We start from the raw sequence: 26,075 nt of genomic DNA on the forward strand, positions 1-26,075 counted from the left end.
GAAATGCCCTTGGGCTGAATTAAAAGCCCTACCCAAAAGCCAAGTGGGAAGTGGGAGAGCCTTTTCCCCACAAGCCCCTCCCACACTCCCCTGAAATCCTCTGCCTTTTGAAAGCAGATCACTTTCACCATGTGTTGGACACAGTAGGTATCTGTCCCTGGTCAGCAGGAACCTCTGAAGCCTTCTTTGTAACCTGGTTTGGTTTGTAGGTTTGGGTTTTGATTTTTCTCCATCCTGTTGTTTTAATAATGGATTTGGGGGACTTTTGTAATATCCTTACTATCCATGTTCTACTTCATAATTTTAAGAACTTTAATTGAAAGTTTAAATTGAAGGTGCTGTTTGTAGACTTTAACACCCAATGAAAGCCTAGCCATCATGACAAATCCTACAGTGTTCTATAAGAAAATGATGCTGGCCATCGAAGCTTCAGCAGCACCTGTGTTTTTATGCTTGGATCTCTGCTGATAAAGTTTGCTGGCTTTTTGTCCTTCAGCCCCTTCTTACCCTTTGCTGTCCTGTGTAGTGATTTTTTTTACCTTTATTTTATTTATTTTATGTGGTGCTGAGGATCAAAGCCAGGGCCTCGCACGTGCTAGGTGATTGCTCTACTGCTGAGCCACAACTGCTGCTCTGTGTAGTGATTTGGTAAGAGAAATTATTACCTTGTTCCCTGCTTCCCCCACACCACATATGAGGTATTATTTATATATCTCTATTTATTTTTTATGTGGTGTTGAGGACCGAACCCAGTGCTTCACATATATGAGGCAAGTGCTCTACTACTGAGCCCCAGCCCCAGCCCATATGAGTTTTATTACTGCAATAAAAGTACTTTGTGCTGGGTGCAGTGGTGCACCTGTAATCTTAGCAGCTGAGGAGGCTGAGGCAGGAAGATCGCAAGTTCAAAGCCAGCCTCAGCAAAAGCGAGGCACCAAGCAACTCAGTGAGACCCTGTCTCTAAATAAAATACAAAATAGGGCTGGGGATGTGGCTCAGTGGTTGAGTGCCTCTGAGTTCAATCCTTCATACCCCTCCAAAAAAAGTGTTTTATGACAGCTTTTCTCAAAAAAGAAATTTTTTTAAATAGTAAATTAAGTCAGCATTGTGAAAAAAAATCATGATCAAGTAGGCTTTTATCCCAGAAATGAAAACTTGGCTCAATGTTCTGATTTTTTAATATATTTATATATTTTTAATATATTCAATAGCTGTAGGAGTAGTTTACCTATATGTCCCTTACATCAAGGTCGCTAATTGTCCATATGCTAGGCAAATTTTGAAAAATAAATATATAGAAAACATACAATTCAGGAAAGATCTTCAATAAAATTCAACACACATTTAAGATTTTCAAAATTCTTAGCTAAGAATAGAAACTAATAGAGTATATCTCTCCAGTCAAAAATAATCTATTTCAAATATTATGGTTGATAATGATACTCTATTTGTGTTATCCTTAAAAATGGGACTATGCCAAGGATGCCCATAAATAGAAACAAAAGGAATAAAAATTGAAAGAGAGAAAATTGTTATTTGTAATTATTTAATTTTCCAGGTGAAAAGATAATCTATAAACAAATAAAATTTTTAAAAAACAAATAAGATTGCTAAATAGATCAGCCCAAAATAATCAGTATGCTATAGAAAATATAAAAAATTTAATAATTGTTCACATTTTCTATATGTTTACTACTTATTTGTGTGTTTATTTTATTGGTGCAAACACACCTCATTAGGAATGTGGATTTCTCAATTTCTCCTTGTACTATTTTTTTTTTAGAGAGAGAGAGAGAGAGAGAGAGAGAGAGAGAGAGAGAGAGAGATAGAGAGAATTTTTAATATTTATTTTTTAGTTCTCGGCGGACACAACATCTTTGTTGGTATGTGGTGCTGAGGATCGAACCCGGGCCGCACGCATGCCAGGCGAGCGCGCTACCGCTTGAGCCACATCCCCAGCCCCTCTCCTTGTACTTTGATCAAGTGATTTTTTATATTAAGTTGATATTATGAGATATGTACAGATTCATGATTGTCACACCTTCTTGATGATAAAAGATTATCATTGAGTTAATCTACTTATGTTAATAGTTTTTATTATATGAAAATTGCTGTCATCTCCCAAATTCTTCCATGCTGTTCTGTAGTAAACCCTTCCTCTACCCCTATATAGCTGGAGTTTTAATTCCTTGCTGGTGGAAGGCCAGACCCAGTGTGTATGTAGTAAGGTGGAATGGGGGTTTGTACAGAAAGTGCTTGAAAACTCTGATCCTCAACGTATATGCCTAGTACATGATCATTACACTTTCTTGATTGATAAAAGATTATCATTGAATCTATTTATTTATATTAATAGAAATATTAATATTACTTTTATTTATGTTAATAGTTTTTGTAACAAACTCTCTTTTGTTCGATAATAATATTGCCATATTTTTACATCAGGTATTTTTCTTCTATCTCTTTATTGTTAGCCTTTTTGTGTGATAATGTTTTAGATGTGCCTTTTATAAACAACATGCACTTAAATATTGTTTTTCTCTCCAATATGAGAGTCTGTTTTCATAGACATCTATGATGTATTTATATTTATTTTAATGCTGGGTATTGAATATATGTTAATTAAAGACATATTTGAGCTTGTTTATATCATGTTATTTTGTATTTTATTTTTGCAACTGTTTTTGTTTGCTTATTTTCCCCTCTTCTTCTACCCTCAGATGAATTGATTTTTACTACTTTTTAAAACAAATAAGCAGTAAAGGTATAGGAAATGTGAACAATTATTGAATTTTTGATAATTTTATTTATTCATTTATTTTGGGTACTGGGGACACTTTTAATTTTATCTGAAGACAAAGACTCGCTAACTTGTCCAGACTAGTCTATTTTATATTTTTTTAGTTATAGATGGACACAATATCTTTATTTGATTTATTTATTTTTATGCATTCTGAGGATCAAACCCAGTGACTCACACATGCTAGGCAAGTACTTTACCACTGAGCTCCAACCCAGTTCCCCAGGCTAGTCTTGACCTTGCTGTCCTACTGCCTCAGCCTCCAATTCACTGGGATTACAGGCATACACTACTTCTCCCAGCAACACTTATAATTTTAAAGGTGCATATGTACTACATATTTTCTAAAAGAGTCTAAAGTTAAGTATCATTTCTAGCCTACTCCTCCTCCTCTGAAACAAACAAGTATCTTAGGACTTGTAACTTTCCCCTTTCATATTATTCTAGTTTACATTTTAGTTCTATAAATCTCTTCAAATTAGTTACTATTATAATTTTTACAATCAATACTTATTTCCCACTGTGATTTTCTGATTTCTTTGATCCACATTGTCTAATTACATCATACTCCCTATTTCTGCTTAAACTTCTTGATGGAATGCATCATTTAGTAGTTCTTTTGCTGAAGTTTTGTATATAGTAAACTTTGAATCTTGGGGTGCCTCAAAACATCCTTATTTCATCCTCAATTTTGCATAATATTTCAGCTGAGTATCAAGTTCTAATTTGATAAATTATTACATTAGATTGCCAAGAACATAAATTTTCCTGTAACTACATGCTCTGGCTTTACTTTTTGGTAGTAAGACTCCTTGCATGCTTTGTGACCTTTTGTTATGATCTCTTCTTTAGAGAGAGTTGACTTTCCTAAGAAATCTGATTGTACACTGAATTATGGAGGTGTCATTATGGGATAGTTTTGTTTTTGCCTTTCCCAGTTTAAGATCAAGTTTTCTTTTTCTTTATGAGACAAGGGTCTCATTATGTTGCCCACGCTGGCCTTGAACTCCTGGGTTCAAACCATCCTCCTATCTCAGCTCCAAAGTAGTTAGAACTAAAGACACATACCACTGTGTCCACATGGAGACCAGTTTTCTTTCTTTTTTATTAACTTTGGTTTGCCATACCTTATGGGTAGTATGTATACTACCTATATTTACACAGTGCAGGTTTTCCATAGAGGATCAATATCAAAGAACTAATTTCCTAAAGTACTATGCCTATGTCAAGGATCAGAGTTTTCTAGTACTTTTTGCATCTCAGTATTTATACACTGGGTCTGTGACCTTCGCCCCATAATGGCATATCATTAATGACCCCACCATATAGGAGGGGAAGAAGGGTTTGACTACGAGAAACATGGAAGAATTTAGAGATGATAGAGCTGTTCCATACCTTGATTATAGTGGTTGTGTACTGTATACTGTATAAATGTTAAAACTTGAAAATTGTACATTAAAGGATGATTTTATTTTAGACCTCAATTTTTTTTATCCTATGTTGAAACTAGGAGTGTTTTACCATGTGGTACATCCTCAGACCTTGATAATTTTTATTTTGAGATAAGGTTTCACTCAATTTTGCATAATAGTTCATGCTGTGGCTAGCCTGGAACTTGTGATCCTTCTGCCTTAGCCTTCAGAGTTGCTGGGATTACAGGCGTGTGCCACTGTGCCCTGGCTATACCTTAATATTAAGAAGAAAAATACATCCCACACTTGCTCTAACATATGTATGTGATCCCTCCATGAGCCATTGAGTATCAACTTGGTTTCTGGTTCTGATTTTGAGTTTCCTCTTCATTTTTAACCTCTACAGACCTTTTTGTGTTTTGTTTTTAGGTTCAACTATGCATTTTTTTAAACTACTGGGTTTGTTGTTGTTTTCTTCAACTTGTTTATACGCTTAGAGACTTCAGGGAAGCATTACTCACATCTTGTAAATTAGCCCACTTGACTCAATTGCATACCTCTTGATCTGGTATTTATACTTTAAGGAAATACAGTCCAAAAATTTACCCGAAAGAAAAAATAAGGTGAATGGCATAAAGATGTTCACATTCGTTATTCATAATAGCATTTTTTTTTTTTTTGGTACTGAGGATTGAACCCAGGGATGCTTTACAATTAGCCACACCCTGGCCCTTTTTATTTTTATTTTGTTTTAAAGACAAGGTCTCACTAAGTTACTTAGGGCCTTGCTAAATTGCTGAGGCTGGCCTTGAACTTACGATCCTCCTGCCTCAGCCTCCTGAGTCTCTTGGATTACAGGCATGCACCACCATGCTTGGCCATAATAGCATAGTTTGAAAACAATCACAAATATTCCAAAAGCAGATCAATGAACTACCTCAACAGAAATTACATGAAAAATATATGCATGGATGTTATGGCTTGGGTACGTGGTATCCCACAAAAGCTTCTGTGTGAGATGATGCAAGAAGGATCAGAGGCAAAATGATTCGTTATGAATAACGAATGTGAACATCTTTATGCCATTCACCTTATTTTTTCTTTTTAGTAAATTTTTGGACTGTATTTCCTTAAAGTATAAATACCAGATCAAGAGCTTTAACCTAATCAGTATACTAGTTGAATGGAATGGATTAACTAGATGATAACTGTAGGCAGGTAGTGTGTAGCTAGAGGAGATCAAGTCACTGGGGGCTTATCTTTGGAGTGTATACTTTGTCCCTGGTGGGCAGAGTTCTTGCTGCTTCCTGATTGTTATGTCCTGAGCTGCTTTCCTCCTCCAAGCCCTTCCCTTATGATGTTCTACCTCACTTGGGCCCAGAGCAATGGAGTTGGTGGTCTATGGACTGAAACCTCTGAATCAGTGAGGACCAAATAAACTTTTCCTCCCTTAAATTGTTCTTAAATTGTTCTTGCCAAGTATGTTGTTCATAGCAATGAGAAATCTAACTAAAACAATGGACTTGTGTTGATGTTTGGAAGAATATGTATGAAATAATGTTGAATAAGGCAGAATACGCACACGTTCGTTACTAAACAGGAGAACATAGTGCAAAATAAATAGATGTTTTAAATATGTATTTATTACCCCCCCTCTTTTGTAGGGAAATTTATTGATCATTTATTCTGTTTAAAGTCCTACAGTGGATGTGCCAATTAGTATCATCTAATTTAATCTTCTTGAAGCTCATATAGAGTAGGTTCTGTTATTATCACCACTTTATAAAAAAGGAAAAAAATTAGGACATGCTCAAGTACCTTGGAAGTGGTAGAACTGACATCCAAATCAAGGGGGTCTAACTCCAGAGCCCATACTCCTTATCACTAAACCAAAGTGTTTGTTTTTCCTTTTAAAGAGAGAGGGAGGGGGAGAGAGAGAGAGAGAGAGATAATTTTTCTAACATCTATTTTTTAGTTTTCGGCGGACACAACATCTTTCTCTGTATGTGGCGCTGAAGATCAAACCCAGGCCGCATGCATGCCAGGTGAGCGCACTACCACTTGAACCACATCCTCAGCCCAACCAAAGTGTTTTAACCATATTAGTTTGTATAAACCTTAGATTTTGAAAAACTCAAAGTTTTATTTATTTTTTAACTTAATAAATGTTTAGAGGGCTGGGGTTGTAGCTCAGAGGTAGAGCACTTGCCTAGCATGTATGAGGCACTGGGTTAAATCCTAAGCACCACATTAAAAAATAAATAAATAAAATAAAGGTATTATGTTTATCTACAACTGAAAAAAATTTAAAAAATGTTTAGAGATTAAATTCCAAGGGAAATATTTTTGCCAATTTATAAATGAGCTGGTTCATTTGTATGTCATAAAAATAATCATATCTTAATCCTTCTCATGTATAGTAATAACACCTAATAATTATGGCATGCTGGACTGGGGTTGTAGCTCAGTGGTGGAGCGCTTGCCTAGCATGGGTGAGACACTGGGTTCGATCCTCAGCAACACATGAAAATAAATAAAGGCATTGTGTCTATCTACAACTAACAATTTTTTTAAAAAAATTATGGCATGCTTAATCTGTAACAGGAACTTGCCACATGCTTTATATACATGATCTCTTATAATCCTTTCAAATGTTATATGAGTTAGATAATATTATAATCACTTTTTCTTTTCTGCTGAAGAAAAGAGGCTGGCAGAGACTAAGGAAGTTGCTCAAGAATCCTCACCCAGTAAGCAGCAGAATACAAACTCAAACTTAAGCTTGATCCCAAAATTCTGTGCTGCCTACACAAACTGTGCTGCCTTTCATGTATATGTCAACACCACTCGTAAAGTTTCTGGAACATGCCAAAATTCTCCTCAGTCTCTAAAAGCATGGGCATTCCTGTGTACTGTAAAGCTATGACCAAGTGTTCCCTCAACAAATAATGATCTTGTGGGAAAGTTCATGGGACTGCGGGACCCCACACACAGCACAATAAGAACATTTCTTTTAAACGAGGCACAGTGATGTACACTTGTAGTTCCAGCTACTCAAAAGATTGAGGCACGAGGATCACTTCAGCCCAGGAGTTAAAGACCAGCCTAGGCAAAATAGCAAGACACCCTCTAAAAAAAAAATCAAAAACTTTCTCTTTTTGAATAGCATATATTATGTATACCATTGCTCAGAAAATCATCTAGTGGATTTCTTAGATGTATTTCTAGGTGTACTCTGGCTGGGGGAGTAGCACAGTAGTAGAGTGTTGGCCTAGCATGCACAGCACCACAAAGAGAAAGGGGGGCAATTTTTTTTAGATTTATATATTAACTTATTCTAATCAGTTATACATGACAGAGAATGCTCTTCAATTCATTGTACACAAATGGAACACAGTTTTTGACCTTTCTGATTGTACCCAAAGTACAGTCATACCATTTGTGCAATCATATATGTGCTGAGGATAATTATGTCCATCTCATTCTACCATCTCTCCTACCCCCATATCCCCTCCCCTTGGCCCCATCCAAAGTTCCTCCACTCATCCTATGCCACACCCCACCAATTATGGATTAGCATCCACTTATTAGAGAAAACCATTCAGTCTTTGGTTTTTGGAGATTGGCTTACTTCATCTAGCATGATATTCTCTAACTCCATCCACTTACCTGCAAATGCCATAATTTTATTCTCTTTTAATGCTGAGTAATATTCCATTGTGTACATGTACCACAGTTTCTTTATCCATTCATCTATTGAAGGGCATCTAGGTTGCTCCCACAGTTTGGCTATTGTGAATTGAGCTGCTCTGAACATTGATGTGGCTGCATCACTGTAGTATGCGGTTTTTAAGTCCTTTGGGTATAGACCAAAGAGTGGGATTCTGGGGTCAAATGGTGGTTCCATTCCAAGTTTTCTAAGGAATCTCCATACTGCTTTCCAGAGTAGTTGCACCAATTTACAGTGCCACCACCAATGTATGAGTGTGCCTTTTCCTCCACCTCCTTGCCAACACTTATTGTTTGTATTCTTGATAACTGCCATTCTGACTGGAGAGAGATGAAATCTTACAGTAGTTTTGATTTGCATTTCTGTAGTTACTACAGATGTTGAACATTTCTTCATATATTTGTTGATTGATTGTATATCTTGTTCTGAGAAGTGTCTGTTCAGCTCCTTAGTCCAATTATTGGTTGGGTTGGCTTATTGTTGTTGTGGTGTTAAGTTTTTTGAGGTCTTTATATATCCTGGATATTAATGCTCTATCTGACATGTGTGTTGCAAAAATTTGCTCCCAAAATGTAGGCTCTCTGTTCACCTCATTTATTGTTTCTTTTGCTGAGAAGAAGCTTTTTAGTTTGAATCTATCCCATTTATTGATTCTTGATTTCATTTCTTGTGCTTTAGGAGTCTGGTTATGGAAGTCGGGGCCTAATCTGACACGAAGAAGATTTAGACCTATTTTTTTCCTCTATTAGGTCCAAGGTCTCTGGTCTAATTCCTGGGTCCTTGATCCACTTTGAGTTGAGTTTTGTGGATGGTGAAAGATAGTTTCATTTGCTGCATATGGGTTTCCAGTTTTCCCAGCACCATTTGTTGAAGAGGCTATCTTTTCTCCAATGTATGTTTTCAGCATCTTTGTCTAGTATGAGGTAACTGTATTTATTTGGGGTTTTCTCTGTGTCCTCTCTTCTGTACTATTGGTCTACATGTCTATTTTGGTGCCAATACATGCTATTTTTGTTACTATAGCTCCATAGTATAGTTCAAGGTCTGGTATTGTGATGCCTCCTGCTTCACTCTTCTTGCTAAAGATTGCTTTGGATATTCCGGGTCTCTTATTTTTCTAAATGAATTTCATGATTGATTTTTATTTCTATGAGGAATGTTATTGGGATTTTAATTGGAATTGCATATAATCTGTATAGTGCTTTGGGAAGTTTGGTCATTTTGACAATATTAATTCTGCCTATCCAGGAGCATAGGAGATCTTTCCATCTTCTAAAGTCTTCTTGAATTGCTTTCTTTAGTGCTCTCTAGTTTTCCTTGTAGATGTCTTTCACCTCTTCTGTTAAATTGATTCCTAAGCCTCTTTCTCCACTTCTATTCAACACAGTTCTTGAAACTCTAGCCAGAACAATTAGACAGATGAAAGGAATTAAAGGGATATGAATAGGAAAAGAAGAACTCAAACTATCATTATTTACTGATGACATGATTCTATACTTAGAGGATCCAAAAACTACCACCAGAAAACTTCTAGAATTAACAAATGAATTCAGCAAAGTCACAGGATATAAAATCAACACCCATAAATCAAATGCATTTCTACACATCAGTGATGAATCCTCTGAAAGAGAAATTAGGAAAATCACCTCATTAACAATAGCCTCCAAAAAATAAAATAAAATACTTGAGAATGTTTAATTTCAAGTTTCTCATAGATCTAATTAGTTTGCTGTTTTATAGCTCCATGGTTTTACGCTTGTCTAAAGGTGGCAGTGAACTGAGAAAAATGTGTCCTCTTATCTGTATGGCATGTACACCCCTGATGAAGCTACAACTCACCATGATGTTTCTAATCTCTCAGTGCTTATTTCAAAGTTTCCATTTTAAATTCTCCCTTAAAACAGAGTTGTGGGCTGTGTGTGGTGGCACTCGCCTGTAATCCTAGCAGCTCAGGAGGCTGAGGCAGGAGATTTGTGAGTTCAAAGCCAGCCTCAGCAATTTAAGGAGGCACTAAGCGATTCAGTGAGACACTGTCTCTAATCAAATACAAAATAGGGCTAGGGATATGGCTCAGTGTTCGAGTGCCCCTGAGTTCAATCCTGGTACCCCAAACACAGAGTTGTAGTTTAAGATGAAGTAACCAGCAGCCAAGTGGGGTAAAAGAATGAAAATAAGAAAAATCAGAGTTATATGGGAAATTATTTTCATGAAGCTAGTGTCAAAGGGGGTAGATAGGGTAGAGTATGACATCAGTCTTTAACATAGCAGAGCCTGATGAAGATTCATATCAATCTATTGATGTAGTATCTCTAAGATCCCTCTAACAATAAAAACCCATGATCCTGTGATTTATTGCTAATCAGAACCATTATTTCACTTAGGTTTGATGAGTTTCTTTATCACAATCAGACTTTTAAAAAGACCTCTTATTACCCAGTTGACTGCATTAATTATGACATAGTATTAATAATAATGGAGAAGGAAGGGAACTTGTGTACACGGAGACAGTAGTGAGTGACATGACAAAAAATCAGCAAGACATTATGTTCACTGTATCTCACAATTTCTTTAGGTAGGGAATCTGGATATAGATTTAACCACATCCTCCACTCAGGTCTCACTAAGAAAAAGTCAAGGCTACAGTGTCATCTGAGACATAGAGCCCCTCTTAAAAGCTCACTGGTTATTGGGAAAACTCATTTCCTTGCAGTTATATATAGTTCTGTAATCCTTTTTATTTTTTAGACATATGCTAAGAACTGCTGTCAACTTCTAGAAGAATCCTCATGTCCTTGCCACATGACCCATATTTTAGGCAGCTTTTTCACTGCTGTGACCAAAAAACTTGACAAGAAAAATTTTAGAGAATGAAAGTTTATTTGGGGGCTCAAGTTTCAGAAGTCCCAGCCCAAAGACACTGGCTCCATTCCTTGGGGCTCCAGGGGAAGAGCATGGGAGAGGAAAGTGGCTCAGGGCATGATGATCAGGAAGGAGAGAGAGAGAGAGAGAGAGAGAGAGAGAGAGAGAGAGAGAGAGAGAGAGAGAGAGAGAGAAACATTCCACTTATCAGGCACAAAATATATATTCCAAAGGCATGCCCCCAATGACCCACCTCCTCCAGCCACACTCTACCTGCCTTCAGTTACTATTCCATTAATCCCTATCAAGGGATTAATTCATTGGGTTAAGGCTCTCATAACCCAATCTTTCACCTCTAAGCCTTCTTGCATTGTATCACAGATGAGCTTTTGGGGGATGCCTCATATCTAAGCCACAACAACCCCTTCATAAACAATTAACGACATTCATTGTTTCCCCAAAGCAAGCAAGAGAATCTCTTTTGTTTTGAATCTTCCTTTCAGGAAAGGCCTAGACCCTCTTTTAAAGAACTTTCCTGATTGGGGAAGGCCCACCCAGGATAATCTTCCTTTTCAATAACTCAGAATTAGTTGATTGTGAGTCTTAATTTCATCTATAAATGTCTTCACCTTTGCCATATAATGTCAAATCAGAGGACTGATATCTCATCATAGTTACAAACCTTACCCACACTCAAGGGGAGGGGATTATACAGGGCTTACATACTAAGAGATGGAAATCATGGGAGCTATCATAGAATTTTACCCATGACAAAAATAGTGGGGGTTAATTTCAAGTAGTAAATGAAACATGTCCACACACACACACACACACACACACACACACACACACACACACACACAAACTGTATCTGACTGTTCATAGCAGCCAAAAAGTAGAAATTCATATTATAAAAGTGACTATTCATAATAGCCAAAAAGTGGAAACAGCCCAAATGTGTATCAGGTGGTGACTAGATAAACCAAATGTATGGTATACACATACAGTAATACAGCCATACAAAGGGATGAAGTGTGAGTACATGCTTCAACATGAATGGGCCTTGAAAACATGATGCTAAGTAAGAAAATCCAAAAGACCATATATTATATGATTCCAATGATATGAAATGATCAGAATAAGAAAATCTATAGTGACAGAATACAGATTAAAGTTTGTCTAAGGCTGGGAATATTCTGGAGCATATGCAGGTTTTCTTCCTGAGGTGACAAAAATGTTCTAAAATTGACTGTGGTAATGGTTGCACAACTCTATGAATATACAAAAAAATTGAATTGAGCTGGACATGTTGGTGCATACTTATAAGACCAGTGGCTTGGGAGGCTGAGGCAGGAGGATTGTGAGTTCAATGCCAGCCTCAGCAAAAGTGAGGCACTAAGCAATTCAGTGAGACCCTGTCTCCAAATAAAATACAAAATAGGGCTGGGTATGTGGCTAAGTGGTAGAGTGCCCCTGAGTTCAATCCTTGGTACACCCCACCAAAAAAAAACCACACACACACACACACACACACACACACACACACACACACACATTGAATTGTACATTTTAATGGATGAATTATATGGTATGTGAATTGTATCTAATATAGCTGCTTAAATAACCAAGTTGTACTACTTGCTAACTTCTTTGAAATTTGGTAATTCACACTCAGTTTCCTCATCCTTAAATGGTTATAAATGAATATAATACTAACAGTAAGTGTATATAATACCTACTTCACAAGGTTGCTGTGAGGTTCAAATGAAATAATTATGAAGAAAAACAATAATTGAGGTGAACTGTTTGTAACCTGCAAAATGCTATACATGTTTTAAATTTTATTATGTAGCCTGTTGCTTTGCACTCAAGGAAAAAGCAAATTAATTCTTTTTAAGGCTCTCTTGATAATAGTACCCAATGTATTAATTTTGATGGCTGGATATCATTTCTATATTTCCATGACGAAATCTGTCTTGCCCTAGCATGTCCATTTTCTTTTACTCTCAAACAGAAATGCAGAACAGTTCAATACTATCTATCCTTTCATCTACTGGGAAGTCTTTTATTTAAAATCCCTCCATTCTTCTTCCCCACATCAATAAGCTAATCCAGTTTCAAAGCTAAACAAGCCCAATTTCTTTAACCTTTACTCATAAATTGAAATATCATTGCCCTTCATCTGATCCTTTTATATGTAAGAGATAAACAAGGGCTGCAGGCTTAAAAGTAAGATCTGCTGTGGGGTCTATCTATAACAAGCAATGTTTAATGCAAAGGTCAAGGAAAGGATAAGAGATAGGAGACTGGAAGAGACATTTTATTTAATTGAAACTAAGAAGAATCTGTGGGGATTACAATTCTCTAAAATTTGAAGCAGCAGATGAAATCACAAAGGTAAAGATTGACAGGCATGTCAATGAAATGTTAAAATGCTTGCAATAAAAGGAAAGTCTAGATCAAAAGTATTAAATATATCTATGTAAAAAAATAAAAAAACGAATTAGTCAATTTTTAATTTAATGGTTTTTAAAATATTGTTTTGTTTTTAAATAATGAATGTCATATAAAAAGATAAAGAATAATTCACTTTTCATGGAAAGTTCCTGAAATATAACTTATTCTATAATGTGATTCTGGAGACAGACTATTAGAATCCAGGTGAAAAATCATCAATCTGTTAAACAATCAATAAAATATATCTTTTTTTTTAAGAGAGAGTGAGAGAGGAGAGAGAGAATTTTTAATATTCATTTTTTAGTTCTTGGCGGACACAACATCTTTGTTTGTATGTGGTGCTGAGGATTGAACCCGGGCCGCACGCATGCCAGGCGAGCGCGCTACCGCTTGAGCCACATCCCCAGCCCAATAAAATATATCTTAAGTTTAGCTTTTAATACTAAAACCAAACACTCCTGGGCAAAATGGAATGGTTGGTCATCCTAGTTTAGTCTTACTAGAATGGGCTTTGTATCATTTTTCCTCTTTTGTACTCATGGTGTATAATATTTAAAATTAACTTGATTTTCAAAACCCTTTCAACTCTCTTCTCTGTATTTTAGTTTTGGGGTTTTTTTTTTGTTTTTTTTTTTTTGTTTTAGTACTAAGGATTGAACTCAAAGTTGTTTAACCACTGAGCTATGTCTTCAGCCCTTTTTATTTTTGATTTTGAGACAGGGTCTTGCTAAGTTGCTGAGGCTAGCCGCCATGCCCAGCTCTTGCCCATATTTTAACATTTCTTTTCCACCTCCTCCCCAACTTACGAATCATCAGATTATTCTGAAAAGAAATTGCATTTGAGAAGAATAATAGGCAATAACAGATGAAAATGTCAGTTTCCACCCAGTAGGGATACAGTTAGAGAGGTAGAATTTGGCAGTTTGTCTCTAACACTTTCTAGAGTAGAAGAAAACTAACAAGAGTATTTCAGCCTTCTCCATGAGGCTAACTCCATAATAAAGATGATTATGTGACAGGAGAGGTTGTTCCCTATTCCTTAACACCATTCAAATTCACTCTGTTCAGATTCTTTACTCAATAAACAGCACTTCATACTGTGTGAGGGCTCGCTGCCCAATGTGCATAGAAGCCAATACTATGGCACTGATTTCTGCAAAAGAAAGAGTCTTATTGAGAGGTCAACTGACAAGGAGGCCCTGGGATGAAAGAAAAGGAAAAAAAAAAAAAGGAGCTCAAATCTGCCTCCGGAATCTGTTGGTATGAGGAAATTTACTGGAAGGGAGAGGGAAGAAGCTGCTTATTGATTGGTAAGAAGGGGATTTTTCAGGGTTCTTTTGTGCAGGCACAGATTCTCATCGTGCCTCTTCACAGGTCACATTTCTTTTGGGGGAGGTTATCATGTTCTGCATGGGGGATTTTGAGCTTGTGATGTCAAAAGGTCATTGCCCAGATAAACTGGCTTCTTTTGTGTGTGTGCATTCCTGAAAAGTTGGTTTCAAATCATCCTTGAGGAGATTCTGGAGGCTTTTCTGAAAGACAACTTAAGCACTTTGTTATTTAAGGAATTTACATGTTGGTGTGATAGACTTTAAACTGATTTCACTTTCCTTCCTATTCTAGTTTTCTTCTTACCATTTTTAGTGTGAGGAGTAATGATTCAAGTCAAAATGTACTAAAGGTAAATGAACGGTTCTGAATTCTTTAAAAAGTGAACATACCCAAGCAGCTACCACTCAAATGAAAAAATAGAGCATTGCCAAATTTCTGGAAGCCCCCAAATAAAAGCCTTCCATTCTATCCCAAAATCAAACTAAAGAAATCCTTGCTTTAGGTAGTCTTATTTCCACATCACAATAAACAGGAATGATGTATTCAATTATTATCTGCAATATAAATACTAGGTTTGCAAAAGGGTCTATAGGTTCTAATGGTGGACAAAGAGAGAAATAGGGGGATGTAGGTGTGATGTTTATGAAGTAGGAGGTAAGAATATACAGGTATTAGATCATAGGAAGAATGAAAGATGAATGAAAAGAATTTGGCTATTAACAGGAAAAAAGAGAGAAAGAGGTGACCCTGTGCAAGGCTCTCTCCTGCCTCTGCAACAAGATGGTAGCTAAAAGCACACCTACCAGGGACACCTCTGGTGTAACCAAACCTGCAGGGACCTTGGTGATGATCTTCTGGGTCCTAGCTGCTGTCCCTAGATGGAAGTGGTCACATCCGTAGTGTCAAACTTGTACATACCTTGGTGTTGGGCTTCCAGCCACAGGCTGGTATCCAGGTGGCAGCAGTAGGGGTAACCTGAGATGGCACTGGAGGTGTCCCACGATGGGGGCAATTACTTTTAGAGATGGGGCTGAATGGGCAAGCTGAATGATGTCTTTGGGCGACCTGTTTCGAGATGCAGCACTGTGGTGTGTGGATGTGGTCCTCAGCTGGTGGGCAGTCCTATGCCTGGCCCTTCCTGGGCTCCATAGGGGTTAGCAAAACTCCGATTTCTCATTTTTAAGCCCCGGAAAATTACATTTACTGATTTTAAAAAACATGTATTTAAAACTGTTGTATGTTGAAAACGTTAAAATTAAAAAGATCTCAATAAATGAATAGACATCTCATGTTCATGGATTGCAAATCTTAATATTACCATTTTAAATCACTGATTGATCTATAGATTTGATGCAATTTCTATAAAAATTCAATTTCCTTTTTTCAGTAAGGAAAAGCTGATCCTAAAATTCATATGAAATTTCAAAGGACAAAGCCAAAACAATCCTGAAAAAGAACAAAATTGGAGAGCCCACATAATCTAATTTTAAAAAGACAATACAAGCTTACAGTAATCAAGCTGGTGAGGTACTGGCATAAATATAGATATATAATGTTATGTGCTATAATGTAGGTGAATCTTGAAAACATTATGCTATGGGAAATAAGCCAGACACAAATGACCAAGTATTATATGATTCCATTTATATGAAATGTCAAAACTATGTAACTCCATGGAGACAAAAGTAGATTAGTGGTTGTTAGGAAGTAGGGGAAAGAGGCTTTTTCACTGCTAATAGTTATGAGTCTTCATACCGAGGTGATGAAATTTTCTAGAATTAGTGGTGATGGTTACACCACGTAGTGAACATACTAAAAACCACTGAAGTGTATACTTTAAAATGGTGAGTTCTGTTGTGTGAAGTATATCTTTTTTTTTTTTTGAGAGAGAGAGAGAGAGAGAGAGAGAGAGAAAGAGAGAATTTTCAATATTTATTTTTTAGTTCTCGGCGGACACAACATCTTTGTTGGTATGTGGTGCTGAGGATCGAACCCGGGCCGCACGCATGCCAGGCGAGCGTGCTACCGCTTGAGCCACATCCCCAGCCCGGAAATATATCTTAATATATAATGCTATGAGAAAAGAAAAAAATAGTGTTTGCAGCACTAATATGTCTAAGATTTCTTGTCTAGTATAAGGTTTAATTTATGATATGTAGAGTTGTGGTTTTATTCATTTATTTAGGAAATGTTTATTCCATTATATCTAGATTCATTATTTTTGTACAAGGGGTTGAACCCAGGGGTGCTTAACCACTGAGCCCCATCCCCAGCCATTTTTATTTTTTATTTTGAGACAGGGTCTCACTAAATTGCTGAGGCTGGCTTTGAACTTGCCATCCTCCTGCTTCAGCCTCCCAAACTGCTGAGATTTATAGGCTTGCACCACTGACTGGCCTTGATTCTTTATTTTTTGATCATCAAAATGTTCCACAGACTTAATCTACTATCATTTTTTGGGAGGGATAACTAGGGATTGAACCAAGGGGTGCTCTACCATTGAATTATATGAACAACCCTTTTTATTTTTTGTTTTCAGATAGAATTTTTCTAAGTTGCTGAACTGGCCTTGAATTTGTACTCTTCTTGACTCAGCCTCCTGAGTATTGCAGGTCTGTGCCACCGTGTCCAATTTATTTTCATAAATTTGCTGTATTTTATTTTATTTAGATGGTGTGCTTTTATGCTTTATGTATTAAATTAAAATATTTATAATAGCTATAATAGCTTGGGCAAGGTATTGCAGTGAAGATTGTGCCAGAAACTACCTCAAGTAATATTTGGCAATCCCAATTAAAGAGAAATCTCCATAAACCCCATGGAAATATAAAAATTCAAATTTGTCATCAATAAATATTGGCAATATTTGGTGAGCTATATCAGACACCAGAAATTGTACTGAGGATTATGTGACACAGAAATCATTCAGATATACCTTGCTACTGATGAATACTGGGCAGTCATGACATAGTAACCCTTCATGGTTTTAAATGCCAAGTAAAATGAATGACTTAACTAGAGAAGTTTTTATGATTGAAATTCTACAACCTTGTGTTTTTTTGTTAAAGAACTTTAAAAATAGTTACTTTTCTCCAGCTGCTAGATTCTTGCAATAAGTTCTAGACCATTCTCATTATGTCTTTTCATCCTTCTCTCTTCCATATACTGAGAACTGTCCTATTTCTGTATCTCTTCTCTTGTTTAAACATACCTCCATCTTCCTGGACAACATGATTAGAACTCTCCTTACCTTCTTTCACATTTTCCATCTAAGCAGTCACCAAACGCTATCCACTCTCTCTGCATAATAACAAATCTGTCCCTTCCATCTAATTTCCTCTGCCACTATCCTTTTTCAATACCTCATCATCTCTCAACTAAATAGTTTCCATAGCTTACTAACTGGTTTCCTCATCTCTAGCCTCTTTTCCTTTCAAACCATTCTTATCACCATTGCCAATTAGCTCCCCAACTCAAGTTGAATCATATTCATTCTCCTGCTCAAATAGCCTACCTTTGCTTACAAAATAAATTCCAAAATCCTGAAGTAGGACAGCCTAGTGCTTTACAGTTTAGGCCTATGAATGAAGTATATTTGGATTTGCATATTTGTTAGACTACTTTTTTCTTGTTAGACCTGAGGCAGTTTACTTCTCTGAACCTCTATTTCATCATCCATTATATGGGGCTAAGAATAACAACTGCTCTCTGACCTGGACATAGTGGCACATGCCTGTAATCCCAGCAATTTGGAAGGCTGAGGCAGGAAGATCACAAATTTGAAGCCACCTGGGGCAACTTAGCCAGACATTCTCTGTCTCCAAATAAAAAATGAAAAGGACTGTGGATGTACCTCAGAGATAAAGCACCCCTGGATTCAAGCACCAATACCGAAGAACAAGAAGAAGGAGGAGGAGGAGGAGGAGAAGGAGGAGGAGAAGGAGAAGGAGAAGAATTATATCTATCCTATGGAATTGGTGTGTCGGTCAGATGTATACCTCTGGGACACTATGAAGGCAGTGCTGAGAGGAAAGTTCCCTATTGCATTAAGCTCATTCATTAAGAGAAGTAAAAGTGAACAAAAAATTGACCTAACATTTCATCTCAAAACTCTAGAAAAAGAATAAATTAACACCAAAAATAGTAGAAGGCAGGAAATAATTAAAATCTGAGCTGAAATCAATGAAATTGAAACAAAAGAAACAATTGAAAAAATGACAAAAAGCTAGATTTTTTGAAAAAATAAATAAAATTGATAAACCCTTAGCCATCCTAATGAAAAGAAGGAGAGAGAAAACTCAAATTACTAAAATTTGTAATGAAAAATGGGAATATCATGACAGATGCTACTGAAATAAGAAGATAATTAGAAACTATTTTGAACATTTTTACTCCAATAAAATAGAAAATCTTGAAGATACTGACAAATTTCTAGAGAAATGTGAGCTGCCCAAACTGAATCAGGAGGACATACACAATTTAAACAGATCAATTTTGAGCAATGCAATGGAAGATATCATTAAAGGCCTACCATTGAAGAAAAGCCCAGGACCTTCAAAGAAGAATTAACACCAATACTCCTCAAAATATTCCATGAAATAGAAAAGGAGGAAACCCTTACAAACTCATTTTATGAGGCTAGTATCGCCCTGATACCTAAGCCAGACAAAGACACATCAAGGAAAGAAAACTTCAGACCAATATCCCTAATGAACATAGATGCAAAAATTCTCAATAAAAATCTGGCAAATCGCATACAAAAAAGACACATTAAAAACATAGTGCACCATTATCAAGTAGGGTCCATCCCAGGGGTGCAGGGTTGGTTTGAAACACAGAAATCAATAAATGTAATTCATCACATCAGTAGACTTAAAAATAAAAATTATATGATCATCTCAGTGGATGCAGAAAAATAATTTGACAAAATACAACACCCTTTCATGTTCAGAACACTAGAAAACCTAGGGGTAGTAGGAACATACCTCAACATTGTAAAAGCTATCTGTTCTAAGCCCAAGACCAACATCATTCTAAATGGAGAAAAAATGGAGGCATTCCCTCTAAGAACTGGAAGAAGACAGGGATGCCCTGTCTCAAAACTCCTATTCAACATAGTCCTTGAAACTCTAGTGAGAGCAATTAGACAGACAAAATAAATTAAAGGGATATGAATAGGAAAAGAAGAACTCAAACTATCACTACTTGCTGATGACATGATTCTATACTTAGAAGACCCAAAAAACACCAACACAAAATTTAATATATGAATTCAGCAAAGTAACAGGATATAAAATTAACATCCATAAGTCAAATGCATTTCTATACATCAGTGATGAACCCTTAGAATGAGAAATTAGGAAAACTACCCCATTCACAATAGCCTCAAAAAAAAAAAAAACTTGGGAATCAATCTAATAAAAGAAGTGAAAGACCTTTACAATGAAAACTACAGAATACTAAAGAAAGCAATTGAAGAAGACCTGAGAAGATGGAAAGCTCTCCCATGCTCCCGGATAGGCAGAATTAATATTGACAAAATGGCCAAACTAACCAAAGTGCTATTCAGATTATATACAACTCCAATTAAAATCCCAACAACATTCCTCATAGAGATACAAAAAGCAATCATGAAATTCATTTGGAAAAATAAGAGACTCAGAATATCCAAAGCAGTCCTTAGCAAGAAGAGAGAAGCAGGAGGTATCACAATACCAGACTTTGAACTATGCTACAGAGCTATAGTAACAAAAAATGGCATGTATTGGCACCAAAATAGACATGTAGACCAATGGTACAGAATAGGGGACATAGAGACAAACCCACATAAATACAGTTACCTCATACTAGACAAAAGTGCTGAAAACATACATTGGAGAAAAGATAGCCCCTTCAACAAATGGTGCTGGGAAAACTGGAAACCCATACGTAGCAAAATGAAACTAAATCACTACCCCATCCACAAAACTCAACTCAAAGTGGATCAAGGACCTAGGAATTAGCCCAGAGACCTTGGTCTAATAGAATAAAAAGACCTAATAGAAGAAAAAGTAGGCCTAAATCTTCTTCATGTCAGATTAAGCCCCAATTTCCTTAATCAGATTCCTAAAGAACAAGAAATGAAATCAAGAATCAATAAATGGGATAGATTCAAACTAAAAACTTCTCAGCAAAAGAAACAATAAATGAGGTGAACAGAGAGCCCACATTTTGGGAGCAAATTTTTGTGACACACATGTTAGATAGAGCACTCGTATCCAGGATATATAAATACTTCAAAAAACTTAACACCACAACAACAATAAGCCAACCCAATCAATAATTGGGCTAAGGAGCTGAACAGACACTTCTCAGAACAAGATATATAATCAATCAACAAATATATGAAAAAATGTTCAACATCTGTAGTAACTACAGAAATGCAAATCAAAACTACTGTAAGATTTCATCTCTCTCCAGTCAGTATGGAAGTTATCAAGAATACAAACAACAATAAGTGTTGGCAAGGAGGGGAGGAAAAGGCACACTCATACATTGGTGGTGGCACTGCAAATTGGTGCAACTACTCTGGAAAGCAGTATGGAGATTCCTTAGAAAACTTGGAATGGAACCACCGTTTGACCCAGGCATCCCACTCTTTGGTCTATACCCAAAGGACTTAAAAACCGCATACTACAGTGATGTAGCCACATCAATGTTCAGAGAAGCTCAATTCACAATAGCCAAACTGTAGGAGCAACCTAGATGCCCTTCAATAGATGAATGGATAAAGAAACTATGGTATATGTACACAATGGAATATTACTCAGCATTAAAAGAGAATAAAATTATGGCATTTGCAGGTAAGTGGATGGAGTTAGAGAATATCATGCTAGACGAAGTAAACCAATCTCCAAAAACCAAAGGCTGAATGTTTTTCTCTGATAAGTGGATGCTGATCCATAATGGGAGGGGTTGTGGGGAGAATGGAAGAATTTGGGGCAAAGGATAGAAGGGAAGGAGAGGAGGCATGAGGGTAGGAACAATGGTGGAATGAGATGAACATCATTACCCTAGGTACATGTATGTAATTACACATGTGGTATGACTACATCATGTACAACCAGAGAAATGAAAAATTGTGCTCCATTTGTGTACAAGGTATAGAAGTGCATCCTGCTATCACATATAAATAATTAGAACAAATTGAAAAATTACAGAATAAGATGTTTGTGAATAAGGATTTCACACGTAAAATGACAGAATAATACTATGTGGGAAACTAAAAATAAGTCTGATTGTAGAAGAATCAAGGGATTTCAAATGAGAGTAAAATGAAAAGATTTAAAAAAAAACAAAAAATGAGAAATCAGAGGTGAATTACTGATTCAAAGGTCAACTGCTGGATTCCCATTTCTAGTAGTACAGTGGCCTGGTAGATAAGGCAACTTCACCAAACTTCCTACTGAAAGTTAATATAGATACATTAATAGATACAAAAAGAAAAGTTACATAAATGCATCAGTGAGCTCAAAATATATTATGAAATAACAAGAAAATTAAGTGATGGGAGACAACAAGAGAAAAGTATAAAATGCTGATTCTAGCTTTCACAATGAAAGGATTTGCTATTCTCAGCTACAAAGGGCTTCAGTTTTCTGATTCTGGTGGAATATGAGGAGATGGAAGGAAAAGTCAAGGACTCATCCCAGATGGAAGTGAAAAGAAGACCCATTGTAAAGCTAAGTTCCCCACTAGCTATCCCTTTAAGGTATAGTGAATTAGAAGCAAATGTGTCCCTCTCACCACTCACTGAACAGTGGACACAAACATTGGCACAGAGGGAAAAAGAAAAAATAAATTCTCCCGAGACCTTTTAAAGCAAAAGCCAATAACCACACTCAGATTTTTACTTAGTGAATTAAAATTCCTGAAACCAAGAGTTTGGGTTTGCAGTAATGAACTCAAAATTCTCTAGAGAAACCTACTTCCATCATGTGACTCAAAAAATCAACAAAGGTAAAATTCTAAGAAATATGAATTCATATTGAAAAGCTACAAAACATTTAAGGGCGTATGGCAAAACAAATGTGAATTAACAGAAAATATAGGCAGCAGAATGAGACCCATAAATATTTCAGATATTGGAATTATCAGATATAATTTGAAATAATATTTATAATATTTAAAAAAGAGAGAAACAAGATATTAATTAAAAAACATAAAATGTCCAAGTTATTATTTAAAAATCCAAAAACAGTTTAGAAATAATAGCCATAATAATTGAAATATCAAAGTAAAAATTTCAGTGAGCCATTAATAAATGAGTGTGCAGGTAAATTTTAAAAAATGATCAAATATAAATAAAATAGATGAGGGAAAGGAAGTCAAGGAAAGGAAAGAGAATCAGGGAGGGGAGGGAGGATAGGAGGGAAAACCGGAAGAGAAAAAATGTGGATCATGAAGTGAAATCGAATTCCATGCATGAATGAATTTGTAGGGTGAACCAAACTACTATATATAATTATAAATCTCTAATTTAAAAAAAAGTGACTGTGTAGAGGCAGAACAAAATGGTGGCTAAGATCTTCTAGCAATGGTCTCCCAACAGAAATACTAAGCTGAACAACTATATAGACACTGAGTAAATTTACAAGAGTTAAGGAAACTCAGTGAGAGATGATTGAGCCAGCTACTAATATAATAAAAAGAAACAACACACTCAAGAAAGCAGGAAGGAAGAAGTGGCTGGCATCACCCCTCCCCCAATTCCAAGTACCACAGCATGGACAGCAAGGCCTCCTGCTCAGAGGAAGAGGAAATTGAGTTCAGACCTTAAGTCTGAAACTCAGTACCAGGCCCGCCATGGTGAAACCCAGTGCCAGGCAGAGCCCCATGATCCCTATCACCAAGCCAATACCCTAGACTGAATTAGAGGAATTGTATTAGAACAAGTGACCAACTGCCTTCACCACTCCCCCACCCCAACCTCAGGTGGCAGATAATGTAGCAAAACTCCAGCTACTGGGAGTAAATTATGAAAACTAGCACAGATCTTTGTCTTGGAACGCAGTGGGAGGATTACAATGCTGAGACCCAGCACCAGCTAGAAAATAAAGGCCCTGTTCACAGGCTTGAGCTTCAGATGGAGACTCTAGACATGTAGACATGTCCTGGCATCAATTGTGAGTTCCAAGACACAGACCACTAGTGACCTGTGCCCTGGTGGGATGGACTTGTGTTTTGGCCAGCATCACTGCCAGCTGTGTATGAACCTTGATGTATGCCTGAGATTTTACAGGTCCTTATAGCTGTGAGACACAAGTGGCACACAGCTTAGTATCAGCCTAAGTGGCCAAAGGATTTTCACCAATGCCATCCCAACTTTAGGCAGCAGAGCATAGAGCAAGACCCACTTGTTGGGAGTAAGAAGGGAAGTAAGCCACAAGACTTTGACCTGGAATTTAGTGCCAGGCTAGTGAAATCTAACTTTGGGAAGAACTTAATTGGCCCTGTTCCCAAGCCTGCCTTTCGATGGAACTTCTGGAACTGCCCCAGTGTCAGGGGAAGAGGGAGACCCCAATCTATCAGACTTCTGTTTCAACCAGTATCACCTGTGGATGGTTGTAGCTGTCTTGAATGATGAGTTTACATATGCAATAGGCAGTCCATCTGGTCTTAGTGGGCTGTGGGCTCAGAGTGTGATACAGCTTGATGGAATTAGTGGACATAGGCATGGCATAAGAACCTAGGGAATCTATGGTGATTCTGCCCCAAGTTAGTGTCACAGGCTGGTGACCTTGGACGACTTTCACTTTTATTCAACAAAGTGCTTGAAGTCCTAGCCAGTGCTATCAGAAAATAGAAATAAGAGCATCCAAATTGGAAAAGAGAAACACCTAAAAACTCTACCAAAAAAATTTTGGAATTAATAAATGAATTCAGCAAAGTTTCAGAATTATAAAACCAACACACAAAACTCAGTAGCATTGCTTTTTGCCAATAGTGAAGTACCTGAAATAAAAATCAAGAAAGCAATCTAATTTACAATAGCTACATAAAAAAATGCTCAGGAACGAATTTAACCAAGGAGATGAAAGTTCTCTACAAGGAAAATTATAAAACATTGATTAAAAAAGTTGAAGTATACAAAATACTACTCAGTTATAGAAAGGAATTACATGATTATGGATGTATCACTCAAATATTATGCTGAGTGAAAGAAGCTAGATACAAAAGCATATATATTATATGAGGTTATAGAATTTATATGAAATTCTATAATAGGCAAAAATATCTATGGTGAAAAAAGTAGAATTGTTGTTGCCTCTGCCAGGGTAGACTGGGAAGTGGCATAAGGAAGATTTTAGGTATTATGGGGAAATGTCCAATAGCTCTATAGCGGGACAAGTGCATGTCATATCCATTTGCCAAAATGGTAGAGTTAACATCAGTGCATTTCAATACAGGTAAGATATATCTTTAAAAATACCTATAAAAATACTAATCAAGTTTAGGATGGGGCAGGGAGACATGCAGATATATATTGAAAAAAAATGGCAGAAATTTCAAAGTTGTTGTAGCTGCCTGATAAGTATATGGGTATCTATTTTACTATTTTGCTTACTTTGTAGATATTTAAAATTTGTTCATAATGAAATCCTTTAAAAATATACTAAAACTGATAGAAGTTTCCATAGAAAAGGAAACAGAAAACTAGTAGATAAATCTTAAGAAGTGGTAAAGACTGCAAACCCCGAAAAAAATTGAAAATTTTAAAAAATGAGAATATAGAGTAAGAATCTAAGAATATTTGATTTTCTGTGTTAATTTGAGCATGACAGGGTGCCCATAATACACATATTTTTAATTAGAATTCCACAAATACAGAAGAGGAAGAATGGCCCAGAGATAATATTTGCAGAAATAATGTTTGGCAATTTTCCATAACAGATAAAAGATAAGAATCCAAAAAAAATCCCAAGCAGGGAAAGAAAGGAAAAAAGTAATAGCCATCCACATCTAGGCCTAAAAGAGTGGAGAAATAAAACAAATATTTGATTTTTTGTGTCAATTTGAGCATGACAGGGTACCCATAATACACAGTATTTCCAATGCGTCTGTGAGGTTGTTTCCGGATGAGATTAGCATTTGAGTCAATGGACACAATAAAGCAGATTGCCCTCCCAAATGTGGTTGAACAGCATCAAATTCATTCAGGGCCTGAATGGAACAAAAGACAGAAGAAGAATTTATCCCTTTTCCCCTGCCTCATTGCTCCAACAGGACAAGTCATCTCATCTTTTCCTGCCCTTGGACAGAGATTTATACCAGCTCTCTGCTACTCAAGCTTTCAAACTTGGATTTAATTACACCATCAGCTTTCCTGAGTCTTCAACTACCAAATATCAGATCATGGGAATTTGCAGCTCCATAATTATGTAAGCCAATTCCTCATTGTATAGCTATAAATGTAGTTATTCTATCGGTTCTGTTTCTCTAATAC

The 26,075-nt window shown here is 36.5% G+C and overlaps 1 long non-coding RNA gene across 1 annotated transcript in view; it reads left to right on the forward strand.

Annotated features, from left to right (window-relative positions):
* The window catches only part of LOC144371727 (uncharacterized), a 31,865-nt gene extending 5,890 nt beyond the window's left edge, over window positions 1–25,975 (forward strand). Inside the window, exons 3-4 of the long non-coding RNA XR_013431803.1 lie at window positions 17,130–17,202; window positions 25,856–25,975. This is a non-coding gene — a long non-coding RNA (uncharacterized LOC144371727). The remainder of the gene's footprint in view (window positions 1–17,129; window positions 17,203–25,855) is intronic.
* Window positions 25,976–26,075: the final 100 nt, after the last annotated feature.

Source organism: Ictidomys tridecemlineatus, chromosome X, assembly GCF_052094955.1.
Source record: "Ictidomys tridecemlineatus isolate mIctTri1 chromosome X, mIctTri1.hap1, whole genome shotgun sequence".
Classification (NCBI taxonomy): domain Eukaryota; kingdom Metazoa; phylum Chordata; class Mammalia; order Rodentia; family Sciuridae; genus Ictidomys; species Ictidomys tridecemlineatus.